The sequence below is a fragment of the Myotis nattereri genome, assembly GCF_964212035.1.
Source record: "Myotis nattereri genome assembly, chromosome: Y".
Taxonomy (NCBI): domain Eukaryota; kingdom Metazoa; phylum Chordata; class Mammalia; order Chiroptera; family Vespertilionidae; genus Myotis; species Myotis nattereri.
The window spans coordinates 12,487,889-12,494,887 of NC_138094.1; the positions used below are offsets into that span (position 1 = coordinate 12,487,889).

At 49.4% G+C, this 6,999-nt stretch overlaps 1 pseudogene across 1 annotated transcript; it reads right to left on the reverse strand.

Annotated features, from left to right (window-relative positions):
• Window positions 1–5,833: 5,833 nt before the first annotated feature.
• On the reverse strand, window positions 5,834–6,585 carry LOC308512478 (TCF3 fusion partner-like; annotated as a pseudogene). The gene has a single exon. The product of its transcript is annotated as a TCF3 fusion partner-like (transcript).
• Window positions 6,586–6,999: the final 414 nt, after the last annotated feature.

Below are 6,999 nucleotides of genomic sequence, written 5' to 3' on the forward strand. Positions count from 1 at the left end.
GAACTCCTTCATAGCTAACAGTTTTGTCTTGCTGCCTTGAAGATTCTCTCTTTGTCTTTAATTTTTGGCATTTTAATTATGATGTGTCTGGGCACGGGTTTGTTTGGGTACTTCTTCTTTGGGGTTCTCTTTGGCTCTTGATCTTGTGTGGGATTTTCCTTTATCAGGTTAGGTAAGTGTTCTGCGATTGTTTCTTCAAAGACCTCTATGCCTTTCTCTCCTCCTGCCTCTTTTGTCACTCTCGCTATTCTAATACTGTTAGGTAAGTGGTCCTCCTGTTTTTTTTTGTTTTTGTTTTTTTAAATCTTATTTTTTTCTGTCTTTTTTTTATTGGGTGATATTTTTAACTTTGTTCTAATTCAGTGATTGATCCTCAGCTTTCCCTAATATCTGCCTATTCCTTCCAATGTGTTCTTTATTTGTGTTACGTCATTTTATATCTAGGACTGTTCTTTTCATAGTCACTATATCTTTTTTCATGCTCTTGAGCTCTTCTACCCTCATAACTCTGAAGTCAGATTCATTTAAATGTCTGCTCTGTGCTTCATCTATCTCTATATATTCTCTAGTTCTGTTATTGGGGGTTGTTTCTTTGTTTCCTCTTTCTGGCTTTCTGTCTGGGTTTGTGGTGAGGAGCTAGGTGGATCCTATATGCCTCTCAGTCTCTAGTGCAGGACATTGTTAAAGTATGTTTCTGACTAATTCGGTCAGGCAAAGACTCAAAGAATCCAGAGATCTCCTCTGTCTATAGACTGATAGGATTCCAACTTCACTTGCCTCCAAGGCAATGGTCATCAGCTGTGACAAGAGTTTGTTTCAACAAGGTGGGGCAGTTGCCTCTGCCTGGAGGTTAATTGTTATTTATAATCTCTTAACTGCCCTCAGGGCACGGTGTTTACCAGTAGTGTGTGTTAATTGTGTCCCCTCCAGGAAAAGCAAATGTCTGCATGGGAGAGATTTTCTCTGCTGCATGAGGAAATGACTTCTCCCAGGAACTTGAAGTGTTTGTCTTCTGAGCTGGTAACCTTGACTCCCAGTTCTGGCTTTTTCCCTCACAGCTCCAGTCCACTTCACCCTCCCTTTGCCAGGGCACAAGGTATGTGGCTCCACAGGGAAGTTTGTGCGTTGGCCCTTTAAGAGGATGCCTGAATTTCCAGTTGTCTCTCCCTGGCAGACAGTGACCTGCTGCTATTCACATCCACAGGTTATATGGGTACCCTCCTCAGTTCTGGTGCTCTCTGCTAGGAGGCCCAGCTTGGGGATTAGACCCAGAGTTCTCAGTGGCAGTCCTCCACAGCTGAGATATCTCTCCGAGACTTCAGTTGCTGTCTGTGGGTGTCAGGCCCGCCCCCTTCCAGCCTCCTCTCCTCCTACCAGTGTCTACGTGGCCTCCACCTTCGGTCCTCGGGTGTCAGGGTTCTCTCCTGTGAGTTTTCCATTGATTATTCAGGAAGTTGTTCTGTATTTTAGTTGGAATATCAGTTTGTTCCTGGGAGCATGTCCCTGCAGCATACACTTATTCTGCCACCATTCTTTTAAAAATATTTTTATTTATCTCAGAGAGAAACGGAGAGCGAGTGAGAGTTAGAAACATCAGTGATGAGAGAGATTCATTGATCAGCTCCCTCCTGCATGCCCCAGACTGGTGATTTATTCCACTCCCAGGTAAGTGCCCTTGACCTGAATCAAATCTGGGCCCTTCGGTCTGAAGGCCAGTGATCTGTCCACTGTTCCAAATTGGCTAGGGTTCTGCCACCTTTTTCAATCTTCTTCAGAATCCCTCTGCATTGTAAAGTCCCTGCTAACATTCTTGTCCAATACACTCCTTTTCATGTGGTTTCAGGATGGAGTTGTGCATGAAGGCCCTAATGTCCTGTGAGTGCACATTCTGATCAATAGCACCATCAGGAAATGTGCATTGAGGCATGCTCAGTAGGCATATAGTAACATAAACCTGCCATGTCTCTTACTGTTTCTGTCTCTGTTTGGATCATGATGGATCCCAACTAAGGCTCTTGTTTCAAGTAGGGGTTGGCAGGATATACTCTTCATTTCAACACATGTTCTTCTGAGAAACTTTGGTAATGGTGCCCTACTCTAAAATGTATTAGGCCATTCAATTATAAGGCCAGATCTTTTTATAAGGACAAGGCATTTATTTTTATTGAATGATAATTCTAAGAAACACATCTAATCTAATAAAAGAGAAACATGGTAATTGGCGTACGACGGCTACCCTTCCCATTGGCTAATCAGGGCAATATGCAAATTAACTGTCAGCCAAGATGGCGGCCGGCAGCCAGGCAGCTTGAAACTAACATGAGGCTTGCTTGCTTCAGTGACGGAGGACTCCAACATTCCCCGCCGGCTGCTGCTGGCCTCTGAGCCTGCAGTTTCAAACATTGTAACAAATATAGACGCTAAACAAAACCTCAGCCAGCTGGTATCTCAGAGCTGGGGTTGATACAGAGTTTTGAGAACTAAAACAAACCAGATACCTGCTTTCAGGAGCGGAGGCCTAAGAGCTGGAGCCTCAGAGCTAAAGCTGGCCCAGAATTAAAAAAAGAAAAAGAAAAAAGGAGCAGTTGGGAGCTTCAGTCCCAGCCTGAAAACAGCCCTCAGCCCCTCACCCAGACTGGCCAGGCACCCCAGTGGGGACCCCCACCCTGAAGGGTGTTTGACCAGCTGCAAACATCCCCTCATCCAGGCTGGCCAGGCACCCCAGTGGAGACCCCCACCCCTGATCCAGAACACTCTTCAGGGCAAACCAGCCAGCCCCACCCATGAACCAGTTCTCTATTCTATATAGTAAAAGGATAATATGCCTCCCAGCACCAGGATCAGCGGAGCCGAGGGGCCTCCCTGCACCAGGATCAGCGTGACAGGGGGCAGCGCCCAAACCCCCTGATTGCACTTCTCTGTGGGTGATAGAGGGCGGCGCCCCAACCCCCCACCATGGGCCCTGCTCTGTGTGTGATGGGGTAGAGTCATAACCTCCCCATCGGCCCTGCCCTGAGTGTGACAGTGGTGGCGCCCCAACTCCCCTGATCGGCCCTGCTCTGTGGGTGATAGAGAGTGGCGCCCCAATCCCCTGATCCGCCCTGCTCTGTGTGTGACAGGGGGTGTTGTGCCAACTCCCCTATCGGCCCTACTCTTTTAGTGACAGGGTGATGCTCCCCAACCCCCTAATGGGCCCTGCTCTGTGCGTGACAGGTGGGGGCTGGGGGGGTGAGCTCCCCAACCCCCTGATCGGCCCTGCTCTGTGCGTGACAGGGGGCAGTGCCCCAACCCTCTGATCGGCCCTGCTCTGTGCGTGACAAGGGTTGGTGCCACCACCTCCCCATCGACCCTGCCTTGAGTGTGACAGGGGACGGTGCCCCAACCCCCCAATTGGCCCTACTCTGAGCATGACTGAGGGTGGCATCACAACCTCCCAATCCGCCCTGCTCTGTGCATGACAGGGGGTGGTGCCCCAAATCCCAGTGGGCCCTGCTCTGAGCCCAACCAGGGGCTGCACCAAGAGATTGGGCCTGCCCTCTGCCACCCGGGAGCAGGCCTAAGCCAGCAGGTCGTTATCTCCCAAGGGGTCCCAGACTGCGAGAGGGCACAGGCCAGGCTGAGGGACCCCCCCCCCCCCCGAGTGCACAAATTTTTGTGCACCGGGCCTCTAATAAATATATAAAGATATACTTTGTGCTTCCAACAATCATATACGTATTGAGGAAATGTGGAGACCAAATAACTACAACTGAATCAATAGGATGCAATTACTGTAGTTCCTCGCATTACATTGTTGACACGTTCCTGAAGTGGGATATAATGCAATATTCGCGTAAGTCAGAACCCACCTACATAAGCACGTATGTCACTCACATGGAGTACACATACACAGCAGTAATGGCGTGAAACAGTAAAAAAAAAAAAAAAAAAAAAAAAAAAATAAAAGAAACATAACAATTCCTGACCTTTACTTGTGGTAAATGAATAATAATAATAAAAAAACCATAAAGCATATATGTACATACGTAGAAATGATCAAACTTTTTTAAAAAAATATATAAATGGGGTATGGAGAGGTATCCAGAACCTATGTACTTTGAGTCCAACATAACCCAAGGAATGTCTACATTATCTCAACAGGGTGAAAAGTGACCAATGTGGATTCAGATGGTCTGTTTTTAATGAAAACAAGGTTGGGAAGGCACACTTCAAAGAGTTAGGCATTGCAAGTTCCAAATCAGAGCGTGCACATCGTTGTGAAGAAATAAGGTAAAAGTGACTTATTCATATTAGTAAAGAGATGTTTTAAAATCTAACACTGAGACCCTCACTATAATTTATGTTGGAAAATTGAAAGTATTGATAGCATCAGTGTAATTAAGAAGAATATGCCTCTGCACTTGAATATAGACAAGCAGCCTGCCCATTTCAATTTTGGATGAGCTAGTGAGCAAAGAAAATTAGTGAAAGGCTCATTTAGGGACATTAGTGGAAAGAATTAGCACTGAAACATAGTACTGTTTGTGGGAGATGTAATATTTCTCATATTTTGAAGGAGATTAGTACCCTTCATATAAGCCATTAAATAATACTGCTAAAGAGCAGTAAAATCTATATGGCCATCATTACCAAAATTCAGGTTATACCTTTAAATTATTCAGCATTAGAAGAGAACCATGCTAAATCGGTGATAAATAATAAAATGACTAGAGGCCCGGTGAACGAAATTTAAGCACTGGTGGCGTCCCACAGCCTGGCCTGCGCCCTCACGCAATCTGGGACACCTTGGGAGATGTGGGACTGCCAGGTTAGGTCTGACACCTCCTGAGGGATGTAGCAGTGCACGAAATGGCAGGCAGCCGGGCAGGAGCCCAAGCTGGAGCCAGGTGCTGTGTTCCCGCTCATCCAGGCCCCACTCCACCTGCCACCACTGGTTCGTAGCCTTGTCACATAGGCAGCAGAGGCTCTTGCTGTCACAGCTGCACTTTCCAGCCTTTAGCCCGGCTTCTGGCTGAGTGATGCTCTCGCTGTGGGAGAGCCTTGACCACCTGGGGGAAGCTCCTGTGTTGAGCGTCTGCGTCCTGGTGGTCGGTGTGCATCGTACCAACCACTCATAATGTCGCTTATGCTTTATATATATATATATATATATATATATATATATATATATATATATATATATATACTAGAGGCCCGGTGCACAAAAATCTGTGCACTCGGGTGGGTCCCTCAGCCCGCCCTGTGCCCTCTCGCAATCTGGGGCCCCTTGAGGGCCCCTTCCCCTGGCTGCTGGCACCAGTTTTCCTCCGGCGCCTGGAACCCAGGCCTTCCCTCTTCGCCAGGAGGGGCGCGCACAGTGGGCTAGGGACTTAGCTCTTTTAAAAATACTTCTGAATGTTTGGTAAATAACCCTGTAGGAATCTCCTTTCTGAAACATGTTGGTTGTTAAGGGCTGATTTGGGTAATCAACAAAATGTATGTTAGAATCCTAATCTCCAGAACCTCAGAATGTACCTGTGTATAGAGATAAGATCTTTAAAGAGGGGATTAGATTAAATTGAGGCAGTTCTAGTGGGACCCTTAGCCCATCTCACTGAAGTCCTTATAAGAAGAGGAATGTTGGGGCCCTGCCTCAGTAGGTCCGGGGGTTCCCAAAGGTGTGGATGGAGTCGGCGACGAAGGAATGACACAGAGGCAGCATTCAGGTGATCATCATATCCAGGTTCTCTTTTTATTGTCCTGTTACATCTATATTTATACTATTTGATCCTAAAAGCATGCCTCTATAAGCTTTTTTTTGCCAAGGAGAGCATGGGGTCTGTTTATTGGGGGGTCAGTCAAAGGGGGAGCTGGCTAGGGTGGGGTAGGGCAGCTACTTGTCTGGCCCCCAGAAACCCAACTTGTGTCCAAAGCCTCGACCGCTTTGAAGCCAAAGTCTTCCTCCACCTTTATCTGCATGGGGGCCAGCTCCAGAGACAGCGGGACTCACGCCTGGCCCCCTTCCGGTGGCACTCGCCGCCTCTTCCAACCCCTGGGCCCCTCGCCAGGGGCCAGGCTGCTGGCTTCTGCAGGCGCTGGCGTCCTCCTGGGCGGGGACAGCCCCTCTTTCTCTGGAGGCTGGTTCTCAGCGTTGCCTGGGGTGGGGGCATCTGTGCCCTGGCTGCCCTCATCCTCCAGTAAGATGGTGAACTGGCTGGCCCAGTAGTTGTCACCGTAGGAGTCCAGCACCTTCATGAGGAACCTCCTCTCCTGCTGGAGTCTCCATGTTATCCTCTATATCTGATGGAGCCTGTTCAGGACCCACTCCTTCGCCTGCTCAATCTCCCTGCAGCGCCTGGTACTTCCTGCGATTAAGTTCCCTTTGGCGCCGCTGTTGCCAGCCTCAGGCTGCCTCCTCCTCTTCCTCTAGCTCCTGGAGGCTGGAGCTGCCCAGACCCCCAGACAGGAACTCCACTTCGGTCTCAAGCTCGCTCTCCAGGATGTGACCACCTTCAGCGGAGGAAGCGCCAGCTCCCAGCCAGGAGGTGCTGAGAACTCCTCAAAGCCCACGGCTGCCATGGACCCCTCTCTCTGCTCCAGCTCCATTTCTCCCTGGCTCCAGGCGCAGAACTTCCAACCTTGCAAGCCTCTAGTTTAAAGTGGCTTGCAAAACTACAGCCCATTGGATTTCACAGCCAGGCACCCAGGCCCGGCTGCTAAGCCTCCTGTGAGTTGTAGTTCTCTATTTCCAGCTTGCCTCCCTGCCCCACCCCCACCCCAGTCCCAACTGAAAGGCCCTGCTGGCTGGACTAACCCTGTGGCCAGGCATCTGAGTCACCTCGGGTCTTTATTCCTGCCCCGACACCACGCCATCTGGCCATGGAGACTCTCCTCTTGGGAGGCCCCTGGGTCTCCTTCTGGGTCTCCTTCTCGGGCCTGGCTGCATCGCCCCCGAACCGGATGGCGTGCCCCAGCTGCTACACAGCCCCGGGCCCTGGGTCTCCTCAGCCTGGGCACCGG